Source organism: Malaclemys terrapin, chromosome 12 (assembly GCF_027887155.1).
Source record: "Malaclemys terrapin pileata isolate rMalTer1 chromosome 12, rMalTer1.hap1, whole genome shotgun sequence".
Classification (NCBI taxonomy): Eukaryota; Metazoa; Chordata; order Testudines; family Emydidae; genus Malaclemys; species Malaclemys terrapin.
In genome coordinates this window covers 19,255,730-19,271,268 of record NC_071516.1, presented here as the reverse complement: position 1 = coordinate 19,271,268, position 15,539 = coordinate 19,255,730, and the positions used below count along the sequence as shown (strand labels likewise).

The 15,539-nt window shown below is 38.4% G+C and overlaps 1 protein-coding gene and 1 long non-coding RNA gene across 2 annotated transcripts in view; one reads left to right on the top strand and one right to left on the bottom strand.

The window, feature by feature from the left end:
- Positions 1-15,539, bottom strand: part of LOC128846308 (uncharacterized) — a 304,287-nt gene that overhangs the window by 110,672 nt on the left and 178,076 nt on the right. The gene's annotated exons all lie outside the window — the stretch shown is intronic.
- Positions 7,176-15,393, top strand: LOC128846310 (uncharacterized). The gene is made up of 3 exons (XR_008446758.1): positions 7,176-7,252; positions 9,426-9,520; positions 15,324-15,393. It is a non-coding gene; the product is annotated as an uncharacterized LOC128846310 (long non-coding RNA).

Here is a 15,539-nt window from a genome sequence, read left to right as displayed (position 1 = left end):
AAGTAAAGAAAGACAGCTTGTCAGGAAACCCAGAGGCTTGAAGCATTGATTTTTTTGGCATAAAGACTACTGTGTACTCCAGTCACTTCACTGACTTCAGTGGAATTATTCTGGGGTAAAAATGAAGGAATGCAATGGTGAATCAGGACAGTGGTCTAGAGCTTTGATGCAAACTGCAATGATACCACTAGTCTGTGATGCAAGGTGTAAACGGACAACCCATGTAAGCGAAGCTGTAAATTGGATCTGTTCCTTATGGTGCTCTCTAAATTTCATGTCAATTATTTATTTGCACAGCTCAGATAGGCTGGTTTCTACTTGAGACATTCATTTTACCATAAAAGCCTCTGCTTCCACATCCAGATCTCATCTTGAAGACTTATGGTAGCAGAACAGTGTGACTAACCTGGGTGTTGTGGTGAATGTGTAAAGAGTCAATTATTGAAATGGTTGGGGAGGGGGGAGTTTCAAACTGTATGTTCAGGTTTTGTCAATATGTATGCTGGGGCAATGTGCTACCTTCTCAGGGCTCCTGTGAAATTCTATCTATCTATCTATCTATCTATCTATCCCTTTTATATTTTTTCCTCTGTAACTTCACAATGACAGTATTTTCTGTCCGATGTTGTTACCATAATGCCCCCACCCTTGCCGTTCCCTTGTCTCCTTTGAAAAGCGGTTTAAATATGCCCCCCTGTCCTGAAAAGTCCTAGCTGGCCATTCCTGAAGAGATCAGAAATTCATGTGGAGAAAGGCCATCAAGCCAACCCGTTTCCTAGAGAAAGCAGAAGGCAAGGCAGCATCCAGGGAACTATTGAGGGGTGAGGGTGGGAAAAGAAAGGGGTATCCCATACCTTAGCTTGAGAAGCCTCTGCCCCTCCCCCCTTTTTTTTAAATAAGCCTTGACATACTTTCAGCAACTACCCATCTACTGCGTTTCATGTTCATAAAGAAACCCAATACTAGGTGAGTTGTCCCTGGCTTCAGGTTTCATTAGAAAATGTCTCACTCCTTTGTACATACAGCCAAAAGCTCAAAGCTGAGTGCAAACATGCATGCACAGTCACATGCTACCCTGTGCATTCATGCATTTGCAAATGACCAATTAAAGGCCATATGTGTCCATAAATACCTGGCTTGCACGCTCACAGAAACGAAACATGCAAGTTAGGCTCACATCAATGTGCACTGTCATGCTCCTCTGACCTTTTAAAAATTAAGTCCATAAGGCCAGCGTCTTCACTTTCAATGCCCTTCACATCTTATCCCCACCAACCTACCATCTCTCATTCAGTATTGAAAGGACAACTTCTGCTTACACTCAGCCTGTGATGTCAGCCTCCCATCACCTACTTTTTGTATTTTCAAACAAGTACCTCTGTATTCTTCTATGCTGGTCCTTACATCTGGGAGAAACTCCCCCTAAATATCCATAAAGCTACCTCATTATCCACCTTCAAATCCCTCCTGAAAACTCCCCTCATGCATGAGGCCTACAAAAAACTTCACAACTGTTGGACTGCTGGTGTGCAGAGACCATTGCCTATCGTGCTGATCAAAACTGTCTCATTGTTTCCTTGTAGTCCCCTGTTTGCCTGTATCCAGCTGCTGTCTCTTATGTGATACTTAGATTGTAAGCTCTGTAGGACAGGGACTGTCATTTTGTTCTGTGTTTGTACAGCACCTACAACAGGGTCTTGGTCCATGAAGGGTTTCTTGGCGCTATGATAATACAAATAATAGATAGAACCACAGCACCACACACTGCAACACTCATGATTTTCCACAAGTCTTGTGATATTTGGAATTTTTCATAAAGCCCCAATCCCCGGAGACATGATGTAAAAACCTTAGCTTTCATTTAAAATACAAGTAGGTTTATAGCCCACCTGGTTGCGGAGAAAAGCTTGAAAACATGAATCCTAAAGGGCCAAAAACCAGAGGAACCCACAATTTATTATTTTTTTCACAATCTCATGATTTTAAGCAAATCTCATAATTTGTGGGGAGGGCTGACTCATGGGTTTTGAACACTTCTGATTTACAATACTGTGAAAGGCCTCTCAGGTTCTTAATATGGCACAAGCTGAGGCAGCTGCCTATATTAAAGGACATTTCTTCTGGAGATTTTCACATCTCACTACAATCCGGCTGAGTTTTCGCAGAACTCAGCTGAAAAGGGACTTCTCGCTGTGTTGCACAATATCTGGCACTGACTACTCCAACAGTGAGCACAAACTCCCTAAGAAAACACACGTTCAGCCATAATTTCCTGTCTCTCTGTTTCTCCTCTTCAGGGTTATGCATACCATTATCTAGAGCTTAGCAGTGTTGTGAAAAACACTAACCAAGTGTAGTGACTTGGGGAATGCAGTTTGCTGTCGAGTTTCCAGAAATCATTCCCCCATGCTCCCCCAAGAAGTTTTTCTAATTATTTTATTGGCACCAGAAGGAAACAAATGTTTGTCTGGACAGGAGCACTGTGAGTGGGGATTGGTTTCTCGCTATCAAATGCGCAAGGCATTTACTGGCAGCTCTGACAGTGTGGGTGCCGTGAGGAGAGCCTCAGCTTCCCCCTACTGTTACATCCTGCTTTATGAGGTGCTTGTCTCTGAAGAGGGCTGGGTATGCCTCCCTTGGAGGCTCATCAACACCAGTGACTGACACCCATGGGGGAGTCCCTTGAAAACGATACAAGAGTCCCCATGCCCTTGTAATCCTGACTGAAGTACTGAACCCTATGGGAAGAAGAGTGCCTTGGATTGCTCCACAGTGAGCAGGTGCTGAACAGGCTGCCACTCTGGTGTGTGAAAAAAGCCCAGTTCAGAACCTGAATTCATGGTAGATAACCTCGCTCTCCCACTGGAAAGATATCTATGGCTTGAATAGGCAAGCACCAACTTTTGTTCTGTTTATAATCCACACCCCAGAGAAACTAAAGGCAACACTCTACAGAACTTTTTTAAAAGATGGGTGTGTAACTATCAGATTACGTATGCAAATAACGACTTATGGTCATTTCCATATGCATTTACTAGAGTTGTGCACACCATCACACACTCTGGCTAGGTGCAGGATCGAATGCTTAATTCGTAAACATCTGGCCATCTGTATTTGTACTAAAAAACTTCCATTAAAAGAAAGGGCGAAGAAATTCCAAAAGGTCCTCATAATGATTGTGTTAAATGTTTTCTCTTTTGCTTCTTTTGTTACTTAAACAAATTGTCATTTCCAAATGAAAGTTAAGTTTCAGAATACAAAGTTATGGGGAAGGTCTTATTAAACTAGCTTTGATGATTTGCAAAATTAATATCAATCCCTCCATAGCAACCTTTAACAATTAGGCCACTGCATAAAGGCCAGCTTCTGCTGCCATTTCTCACGCTGACTAGTACCTTACTCTGCAAGTCGTCCTGTTGAGACCATCAGGACTATTTGTGCAGAATCCCTTTACATGAAGATTAAAATTAGAATGAAATGGTGATCACAAATACAAAACATTCACATAACTGTACTGTGTTAGGCCAGAGCAAATACTTACTATGGACTTCTTATGCTGCTGTTTCCTCAAGGGAATAGCAGAGTGACTTGAGTGAATGCAGTATATAGCATGAAGGTAAAATGGGACCTAGTCATCTAGCATAACTTTCTGATAGGCTATAGCTCCTCCCGCCAGATAGTTCAAATGATCCAATACATACATTTTGATCAAGTTGTCAGTAATTAATTTTGAATGACCATGGAATTTGCCATGAGACTCTATCAGACTATGATGCTATCATCAATGAATTCTGAAAACTTTCAGTACTTGATACTCTAGCAAGTCTTGGGACACCACTTTGGAAAAGAAGGCTTACGCTGAAAGCAGACTTGAAGAGAAAACTTGTTCTCCGTCTAAATAATAGAGGAATCCCTTCTTTCCCCACACCAAAAAAAAAAAAAAAAAAGTGCAAGCTAATGGATGATTGAACAGCTACAACATACAGTGTGATAGTCCTGGTGTAGTACATGCTAGTGACCAGCAGAGCAAACTGGTATCCTCAAGTGAAAACCCCAAGAATTTTCTATTTTTGGTTGTTCACCACTTCCTTGAATATCATGGTTCATTTTATTGCGGAGGAGGGGACAGACAGGGTTTCACCCTCCTATGCATTTCTTAATTTTCTGCTGACAACTGGGGTCATTTAGCTGGTTTTCTTTTGAAGTCAGTGGATAAGTAATTTGCGTGGATAATTAGTCAGTTGGGTTCCCTGCCAGAAGTGTGTCATTTAGTACCTGTGAGTGGTTATGAGGGTCAGGCATTACATACTCTGCATATTTCTGAAAAAACACACCACCGTAAAGGTCTTGCCCATAAAAAATTGAATGCTTTCAGGGCTGAATCAGGCTCTCTCCGCAGTTTCTCATGCATGACCAGAGGTGTGGATTTTATGTGCAACTCATAAAGAAAACTCTCAAATTTGTACGCTGCAGGCACCAGCAGGTGATGGGTCAGGGGAGGGAGGGAGGTGAAAATGTTTGGCAAAGATATTAAATTGTGTGTACATATAAAGAACACTCCGTGGCTATTTAGTGCAGGCACTGCATATAGTGGCTTAGTGAGCTAAGCATCAGGTTTGAAATGTTCCCTGGAATCTCAGATTCGTATCCCAGCAGGATTAGCTCAGACCTTTGGAAGGTGAAATTTTACAGAGCTACTTGTAAGTGCATTCTAATTTGCACAAAATGCTTTGGAATGGTGCATCGTCCACCTTGAGTTTAATACACACTCTGCTTCGCACAGCTAGTAGGCAATCAGTGACACACTGACCACTTGCCCCTTGTCCCAACTGGTTGCAGCTAGGGTTGCCAACACTCCAGGATTGTCCGGGAATCTCCAGGCATTAGAGATTATGTCATCTGATGAAACTCCAGGAATATGGCCAACCAAAGTTGGCAACTATCGTTGCAGCTGCCAGAGAAGTGGTTTCCATGCTACTATTAGTTGAATTTGCTTGAAGAAGAGCTGTTAAAACTAACTCTAATCACTTCTGATATCTTTTGAAATTTCCATGTAGTAAAAGAGTTACACTAAGTCTGTACGGCTGCAGCTAATGAAAAATCATCAACAGCAAATGTGCCAGGCCTGTCTATAGCAATGAAGCACCCTGAAATTTATCCAGAGGTGATAAACAGTGTGATCATGTTTTTGCGGAACATCATCTATTGTGGCTAATGTAATATACCATTACTACACCACAGCTTTCATCTGACAACTCACTCCAATATCCACCTTCTCCTCACACCCACTTCCTTTTGGAATCCAGATGAACATTAGGATTTGTAGTAAAATACCACCTGTCTGCACATAATGAAGTCCTCCTGAAAGTGTGAGGCACCAGACAACATCTACCCCATAGTTTTCTTCTTTTGCACTAATCGTCTCAACCATTCTCTATACTCTCTCTCTGTTCTGGACAGAACATGACTAGCGTTAGGTTTGAATGTGTTGTTAATCCTCCTCATGACAAGAGTTTGACAGTATGTGCAAACAGCTGTCTTCGGTTGCTAGGCCCACTTATGCTAAACAAACCCGTCTTTTGATGAGCAGTGCTTTCATAGTTATTGTGGACTTGAAGAATTGGACTCAATCTAAGTGGTTAAATCTAAGTGGATATTCACACCATGGACATAGATCTGAATCCAAGACATACACTCAGGTCATAGGCCAGGGCTTACACAAACAGTTTTGTGCAGGTATTGCATACAGCTTGCACTTCCTGACTTGCACACAAAAGACTGTGTAGACTGAGAGGCTGCACACCGTACACCTACACATGTTCAGAGGATCATAGGCATAAGAAATGCAAAGGACTTATCAAGTTATCCAGTCTATCTACATCCCATATAGTCCAGAGATGCTCCTGACAGTGTTTTGTCTAGTGGGTTGTCTCACTATTAAGGATTAAATTTAAGGATTAAAAAATCATTGGATTTTTAAAATAATTAATTGTGGGTCCTTTTTATTAGTCTTATTGTCTTGAGGATTCATGTTACAAAGCTCTTTTCTACAACCATGAGGGCTAAAAGACTTCTTTCTAAAAAAACAATTTAAATTTTTTTTATATTGTATAAACTGAAATCCCCACATAATCACTGGAATCCAGGAGCTGAAGCTTTAAGAAAAACACTTAATATTGTAAGACTCCCAGTAAAATCATGGGAGTTGGCAAGAATGCTAACTTTTTTGAATGATGAGGTTTCCATCACTTCCACTGGAGACTATTCCACTATAGATTCCATTATGCTCATTTTGTTGTCACTCAGCAGTTCTGTATTTTCTCCAAGAAATTGGTCCCTTCATTTAACTCTTGACATCTGATACAAAGGGAAGCAGAAGGTGGAGACTTGTCAATTGTACATAGTACTTGTGGATGCTGGATGAATATATTTATGTAGTCAAGTGAGGGATATCACGTGGCATTGTACTCAGGAAATGAGAGAAGAGGAGGTGGCTCTTACACGGTTTTAAGCACACAGCAAGAAAAAAAATCTTTTCAATCTTCGTGCTTAACAAAGAAGATATTGTTTGGAAGATAGTAGAACATTAATTTATTTTCTATGACCTCATTAAAATTGGATTTAAGCTCCAGCCCAAAAGAATTTTAGAACAACATTACAGTCTCTTACCCTTAAATCTCCATCTATTGAAGCTGGTCTATTTATTAATGTCTCTGCCAGAAAGCATATTTTGACTGGCCTGTGTGCTGAACAGACAGTCTCTCCTTAGAAGCTCACACATGAGGGCCTTTTTCTTATGCGTTTCTCCTCAGCCTTTCCAGCCGTATCATTTTTAATCAGAGCACTCTTGATTTAGAAACAATTGTTCCTGTTGATAGATAGATAGGATTTGATCCTGCCAAGAAAATAAAAAAGGGTAGTGCCTCTCTTATCTGCAGTGAATGAATGAGATTAGCCACAACCTGTTCTTCTCTCACTGCACAGCCTTTCCAAAGTATACTCTCATTCCCATCTTGTAATTTTTAGTACAAGACACATACAGCCCGAGGTAACAAATTACTTTCTGTATTCAACATGCCTCAGTACCTTCAGAAAACTGCACTTGAGAAAAACACTTACTTTGCTTGGCAGAGAACGCCTTTAAAAAACAAAGGAGAAAGCCCTCTGTGATGAAAGTAAAGTTCATCCCAAAAGCTATGGAAGAACAGCAACTTTGGAGGTTATACGTGCCTCAGTGGAAAACTGTCAAGACGTGAGTTTATTTTCTAATTGGCATTTTGCAGGGAATTGTTTTTCTGTACAATCCAGAAGAATTGAAGTCTTAAAAAACACACCCAAAGGCCATGGAACTCTCGTATCCTCTGCATTAATTTCCCGAGATCTTACGAGGCAAGAGTTAATGCCACTGTCCCCCCTCCAGTGTTTTGTCTGTCTTGTGTGTATTTTAGACTGTAAAATCTTTAAGGCAGGGACTATTTTTTACTATGTGTTTGAACAGCAACTGTAACTATGCCTCCCTGATCTCAGCTAGTACCTCTAGGTGCAATCATAATACAAACAACAAGGACATATACAGAAGAGAAACATGTAAGTGTCTTCACACATAAGATACACAGGCTTGTTGTCTTGAATTCCATTTACAGTTTTGCTAACCACAAGTATAAAATCAGGATAATTCAGGCATCCCAAAATAATGAGATTTGCTTAAAAATCATGTGATTTTTAAACATAATAAAATTTGAATTAGCTTTTTTGGCCTTCTGATTTTTGAGCCTATAGGATTAACCTTTTCAAGCTTTTCTCTGCAGCTATGAGAGCTAGAAACTTACTTTACCTTTTTTTTTTTTAAATAAAAGCTGAGATTTTCCATGAAATAACCTGACTCCAAGTGCTGGAGCTATAGGAATAACATCAAATATTGAGACACTCACAATTAAATCACAACACTTGTCAATACTGAATTTAGCCTAATTGATTTAGGAATCTGATCCTTTTTTATAGTGTATATTTGACAAATTACCTTAAAATCTATGAGTAAATGCTCAGTTTAATTTATCTTTCTTCATAGGTTTGCCACACAGGGATTTTTACAGAACTGAAAATGTCAAATACCAAAAATGTCTCAATTTTTCCAACTAGAGTAATTTACATTAAGCTGGCCTAAATTTCTCTTCCTACTTCAGTTGGATAAAACCTTCTACTTCATTAGTAGAGCTAGCTGGAAAACCTAAATTTTTCTCATGGAAAACAATTTTTCAAAAATTTTTGACCAAAAATTCATTAGGTTTTCCATAGGAATTTTTATCTAGAAACTTGAAACAAAAATTGTCATTTCATTTCACTTCAAAAGACATTTCAAAAATGATATTTTGTTGTTGGTTTGTTTCAAAATGTTGATGTTTCATTTCACTTCAATTTAAATGTAATTTCAGTTTTTGGTAAGTGAAACATTTTGGTTTTTAATTTTTGCATTAGGAATTTGGGTTTTTTTTTCCTTCTTCTCTTCCCTTACTTTCTCCCCTCACACCCCTAAAATAAAAAAGTAATGATGGTAAAAAGTGTGTGAGAAAGTATTGGAAAAAAAACCACTTTTTTTCCCCATCTAAAGAAAGTTTTCAGTAAAAACAGTGTTAAAAGTAGATTATTCCCAACTTGAAAATAAGTTCTTATTTTCCCCCTTTTCCAGTAGAAAATATTGACTCAAAATGAAATTTTTCAGTTAGAAATTTCTGATCAGTATATTGGAAAATTTAATTGAAATTGACATTTCCCTGTGGATATAATTTAAAAGGAAAGTATATTTTCCCATGAGAATTTTTTTTTTGAAAATTTCCAATTAACTCTGTTCGCTACTTTTCCCTAAACTGTTGAATAGTGTTGTGAGCAGAGGGTGCTGAGTTTCATCAGTGATTTGTGTAGAGTTTGAATATCATGTTGAGGCATATGCACCTTTGGTAAAGTGCTCTGTAATCCTTCTGGATATACAATGTTAAAATTGTTTTCAGAACTACATATGTAAAGATACATGCATCATTTGCATGTGGAATTAGCATAACTGTGCATGCAGCTGTGATACTTATGTCTGCTAACATGTGCATTTTTGCAATTTTATTATGTTATTCTGAAAATCTAGATTTGCGTGTGTATGTATGTTCAATTGGCTATTTTCCTAAATATTGCATTGTTTAGTGTATATCTATAGAGATAACATACAAAAAGTTTGCTCCTCTTACACAATGCCCATTTATGCAGCCACAGAAACTCTTACATAAATAGCAAGCATGCCCTCTGCAATGACCCTGATAGTGTCTGATCCCTATTAACTATACCCCTGCGATATTCCAGTTTTATGGTGTGATGCAGTGGTGAATGAGGCCCACAGTGATTATCTAAATCAGAATAACCAGCATGTTTTTTTATTTCAGAAGTGAAAATCTTGTGAGAGAAGGTTTGCCAGTTTCAGTACTTCCTGGCTGCCGAGAACATTTACTGCAAATCAATGCTCTATCCGCAATCTAATGTGAGTAGGAATTGTAGTGCAGCTGTTCAGAATCCATACTGCTTCCTAGGAAAGTTTCTAAGCCCTTCCAGTCCTTTAGAATAATAAAAATGATGAATGGTCTTGAACACTGTGAACCAACTGTTTTGAAGTGTAACCTGCTGTTTGTAATGTACTCAATATTTCAGATCTATACGTATGGGCAATGCATACTGGACCACTGCAAATTTACATTATAATCAGCAACATTTGAAATATTTAAAAAGTGGCTCATGAAATCTGACTGAAGAATCAATTGCTGACCTCCCAATTTGAGCTGTTAAATAAGCTACCTGGGTGACATTTTCCATACACTCCCAAGGGCAGAAAAAGAAGCTGGAATTGTGAATACATTACCAAAAAAAAAAAAAAGAGTTAGGTGGGCACTGCACAAAAAGTGTGCTGTGTGGACCCCGGGCCCAGCAAACATGTAAGCACATGTATAACTTGGGTGAGTAACCTCATCGACCTCAAGTGTCTGCAAAATCAGGGCCTCTGTCTGATTTGGAGAAATATTCAAATATTGGTGTCATTTGGTACGTCTCAGAATTACTTCGCTGAATATATTGAGTTAGAAATTTTGCAGGAACAGTTTTTTCCTTGTGGGATTTCTGGTATTCAAGGTCCTAGTCAGGCTGGATATACAGTACTGTCATGAGAATAATTTAGAATTGTATTTTGGCACTTCCTGTTCTGATCCAAGCCAGGAATTAGCAGAGACTCTTGATAATAAGAAAAAATGTTAACCAAACTCTTTTGAGCCACAGTAAAATGCCGATGATCAGATTTCAAACATGCCAAGTGCACAATTGCACATGTAAACATATGGTGATTTTGTTATGTGCATAAGACCCGCATTGGCTGTTTGCATATTTGATTATTGGGTCTGCATACCAGAACTAGGTGTGCAATTATACAGTCACCTGTTCTGAAAAACTGACCTTAAGCCTAAGTTTTGGGTTTGCTCTTATTTTATTCAGACTTGTTCACTCATCTCTAGCACAAAACACTAGGTAGATTAATGGAAGAACCTAGAGGGGCTGTATCCATCCATCTCCAGATAATATTGTTTTATAATCTACTTGAAAAAATAAAGACAAACAAGAACAAACATTGATATGAGAGTCAGCTGGGGCCAGTGGACAAGTCACTTCACCTCTCTGCCTTCATTTCTCCATCTGTTCAATGGGGATAATAAAAGCCTTATAGAGGTGTTCTGAGGATCCATTAATTAATATTTGTACAGCACTTTGAAGATGTAAAGTGCAAAATATTATAATAGTCTAAACTGAGTTTACAGGCCATACGTATACAATTATTCTTTGGATGGCATACTGTACTCAAATCTCTATTTCATATATTTACAAGGATCCCAATTCCGAGCCAGTAAAAGTACTTAAATAGCCCTAAGCCAACTAGGGATCTTATCACAGTGCCTCCTGCAATTGCGGCTTTCAAAGAGAAGAGATTCCAAAGTTATTCTCCTGATAACATAGTAGATGAGTGAAACTCTTGGGTCAGGACTGAACTTTTATTGGATAGAGCTGACGTTTGCTTTTTCTTTCCCTGCATTGAAGAAATACACAAAGCCTGGTCTCCTGTTTGGTCACTCATTACATTATTAAGCAGTAATTAGTGAAAGTTGAAAATAGGATTTAAAAAATAAAAACAAACATGAGAAGTTGCATTTTTTTAGGAATATCAGGGGGCATTTGGATAAATTGTCTACTTGAGCACCAAATGAAAAGGAAACATTTAGTCAGAAAAGTAATTTTTTTAAGTTATCCTGGAGAAACAGATCTTAGAAAATCCTCTGCAGCGCATAGCTCCCAAACTATAAATCTCATTGATTTACAGTTTTGCTTTACACCCCATGGGGGTGACCAAAGAGTCATCTGAAGGTTAAATACAGCCGTTGGTGATGTACCAGGAGGATATGAGCTACTCTCATCCTTAATGTGGAGGTGTGGCCTAGACAGAAGTCCCTGCAAATGATCTCCCAGCTTTATCAAAACCGTCTGTCAGATACTGTATTGCTACAGGCTGGAAAAGCTGAGTAGACTAAAGGTACTGGTGCTTTCCACCTGAAATCTATGTCCATGTGCTCTTTCCTCTAAATTGATTAGACTGCTTTATGGATCTTTGCAGCTTGGAGTCACTTGCATTCTTTAATAAGAGTTAGGCATTTTGAAGGTATTCCAAATGGGTGTTTTGTGACTCTTCAATAAACAGTCTGTCCTTCCATCATTTATCTAAAATAGGTTAAATGATCCAATTAAGATTTATTGAGAAAAAAAATGACAAACTAGTTAAACTTCTGAGAATTCCAAAATGCATTTATTCTTGTTTCCACCATGGAGAATTCTCACTATGCTTTCAAATGTGTAGTAAAAGAACGTGCTTTAGAATATTTCTATAATTCTAACCCCAAACTTAGAATATTTCTGATGAGTTTTAGGGCTGCCAGATTTGCCCTAAAACATCTGAATGGAACAGTTAGTCTGGCAGGATTGACTCATGGTCATTGTACCTGACAGTGTTCCTTTTTGTGGGAATGTAACTCTTACTGTGAAAATGTTGTACTAAGCAAGCTTTAGTTCCGCTCATAAATCAGCCTGGTGAAAGGTTTGAAAGCCTGTTTCTATGCTGTAGTTAAATTACATTGAAAGTACAACTGAGTTGGTCCCTAGTTTCTCCATCAAGTGTAATGTAACTTAGAAGGAAGTTAGCTAAAGCAACAGTTCAGTGTACAAAGCCAGCTAAGATTTCTTGAAATAAGCCAAAGTGAGGCAAATAACATTGAGGAAAACAGATTCTCCAACATATTTAAAGATAAAGTTACAAATTCTAGATAGTTACTAACTGCTTATGCAAACAGGATGAGGCCCAACACCATTCTAATACAAAACAAACATTTGCACACAAAAAAAGGGCTAGCTATCAAATGCTTCCTGGGGTAATTAGCTACTGATAACTGAAATAAAATAACAAATCTCAACCCAAGACCTCTCCCCAAGGTAAGCAATTCTTCAGTTTTCCAAACAGTCACTTTCCCTATTTCAGATCCTAGTTTTCTCTACCTAGAGAGACACTCCCATCTCCTTTATATCCTGTGAAGGGTTAGTGACCTGCACCTGTCAGAGTGAGTCAGCAGAAATCAGTCAGTATTTGCATGTAATGTTCCAACACCTGCTAATAAGTTAGGACAACAGAAGATTTCTGTGTCCTGTTACTGTGTGTTTGTGCAGTGTTATACTAAATATCTAATAAAAAGGCTGTGGGCAAAAATGATAAATTGACCCATATTTGTTTTAAATATTTGTATCAAAAGTTTATGAGATTCAGTTTCTACCTTAAAAATTTCCACTTGCAAAGCCATTGTTTAGGCAAATCTAGCCACAGGTGAAATCTTGTTATTCCTACTAGCAAACATGGTTTTTCACAGTAAAGTATGGTAATATTCCATCCTGGAATAAATCACAACTTTTTCCACACATGTTCTTTCTGTGAAATTTCACCATCTTTACAGTGAAAGCAACTTTTCCATTGCAAAAAAGAGGCATTTCCTGTTTTGTGAGACAGTGGAAATTTTCAAGCAAATCTGTAATTTTATTTTATTAAAAAACAAACATAAAAACTCATTTTTTTCTAGTCAATTCAGCAGTGCAAATTAATTAACAAAGCCAATCTCCGCTTGATACCAACGGGGCAGATCCTTAGCTAAAGTAAAATGGCACAATTCTATTTTTAAAAACAGAAAGAGGAAAGAGATGTAAAACTAAAAACCAACCAGGCATATTTGTTCATTTTGCAATGAAAAGATCAGGCACTCATAGGGTGCAGGGTTTTATTTTTGTGCATTGTGTTAAAGATTGGAAACCATATGTTTTAAGAACAGCTTCAATAATATCAGTAGCTATGGTCCTCCTCTCAGATTACTTTTTACTGCCTACCTAATTTTGAGCTTTAATTGCTAACATGCACTTTGTTTATCAGTTACAAATGTTCTGAATTTGAAAGCAGTGGAAGGCAAAGCAACAAATATTGGTCCCTCACAAGTACTAAAAAAACAACTAAGAATTTGTTTAATATTATGACCTGATTTTTCTTTGCTATAAATAAATACAAATACAAAAAATATAATAAACAGATGCCTCCAGTTCTGATGATAAATGAGAGAGGCTAGAATAGGGATCTTTGTTAAAACATGTGCTTAGCTACTGAGGATTGAGTGAGCATGCTGTCACTGATTCAGCAAAGCACTTAGCTCGTGCTTAACTTTGAGCAACTCAATACTCTTATAGGATAATCATGTAGGTACTTAGGTGTTTTGCTGTACTGAAGTCAATTTGAGACTACTTGGGTGCTTAAAGTTAAGGATGTGCTTCAACTGCTTTTTGGATCAGGGCCAATGTACTCAGTCCCCTGCAGGACTAAACCCTAGTATCTGGAAATTTTTGTTTTTAAACTATGTTTATCTGTATAAAAGGTAAGGATTAGGATAACTTTGGTCTTGTATAGATTGTAAGCGCTTTGAGGCCTGGTTCCTCTCCTCTTTTTTTTAAGCAGATGTAAATTAATGGTGTTATATAATGAATAATAATAATTCACGACATATTTAAAAATAAGAAAGCATACATTAGTTCTGGGAAGGGAAATTTCACTGCAATCCAGAGGATCATTTGTTATGAGACCATACTGCCACCAGCTCTTTTATACAAAGTCTCATACATTTGGAGTTTTTCTTATAGACCTAGCTCTTAGGGTCATATTTTTATCCAAGAATCTTAGCTTTCATTTTGAGGGGGGGGGGGGAGAAGTTATTGGCCTTCATCGTTGCAGAGGAAAGTTTGAAAAACTCTGCACCCTAAAGACTCAAATAATAGAAGACAAATAAAAAGGGCCCTAAACTTATTATTTATAATATATCACGATTTCTAAGCCAATCTCATAATTGTTTGCAGCTTTGTGCATAATTTTTGGATGCTTAGGGTTGGCAATACTGGATCAGTATCCCATCAAATCTTTCCTTAACCCCACTCGAATCAATATGACTTTCCCGCTTTCTAGGTATGTATCAGAAGTTGGTTTAAGGTCATAATAGCTAACGCTAAAGGTGCTGCTAAGTTAAGTTTAAGTTAAGTGTTTCTCCTTTGTTGCCTGGTTTGCTATATTGGGGAAACACTTGTTTGGCCTGATGTAACAGTGTTTGTTTCTTGCCTGTTAGGGTGAATACTAGAGCTGGTTGGGAATTTTTCCTTGGAATAATTTTGTGACAGAAAAAACAACAGTTTGTACGAAACTGAAAATTCCTGCTCCAGCTTCCCAGCAGCCTGACTAGGAGGGTGCAGTGGGTCTGGGGCTTCCAGCTCTTGAGTAGTCCACATGACAGGTTGCCGTAGAACTGGGGCACCTCAGGCTCCATGGGCAGTCAGCTCCCCAGGTGGCTAGCTCCCTGGGCTGCTTGACTGGCGGCTGAGTGAACTGCCCAGTGCCCCTGGATGTATGACTAGCTTGACAGCAGTGCAGCCAGAGACCTCACTGGGTAGCCAGGAAGCCAGCAGAAAATGTTAAAAAAATTCCCTTTCAAGTTTTCTGAAACAGATTTGTTCAAATGTTGCTGTTCCATGGGAAATTTTGCACTTCTGACTTTTTGTTCCAATTTGGAACTTTTTTTCAGAAATGCAAAATTTCCCATGGGATAGAAATTCAGGATCCTGCCCAGCTCTAGTGAATATACAGCATTCATCCAGTTGCATTTTGGGTAATATTTTTATCTTTTCAGTTCCTAGAAGAGACAGGACCAGTTCCGAATTGAATGCCACCACCCTCGTGGAGATGCATAAGAAACCAATAAACTAAATTGGTTTCCAGCAATTTTGCAGGGTTGGACACAACTATAACAGTGAAATAAAGCAGCAGGTACAGTTCCACATTTCCCACAGTTAGCCAGAACGTTAATCCATTTTGAATAACAAATCTAGTAAATAATAAAATCTAT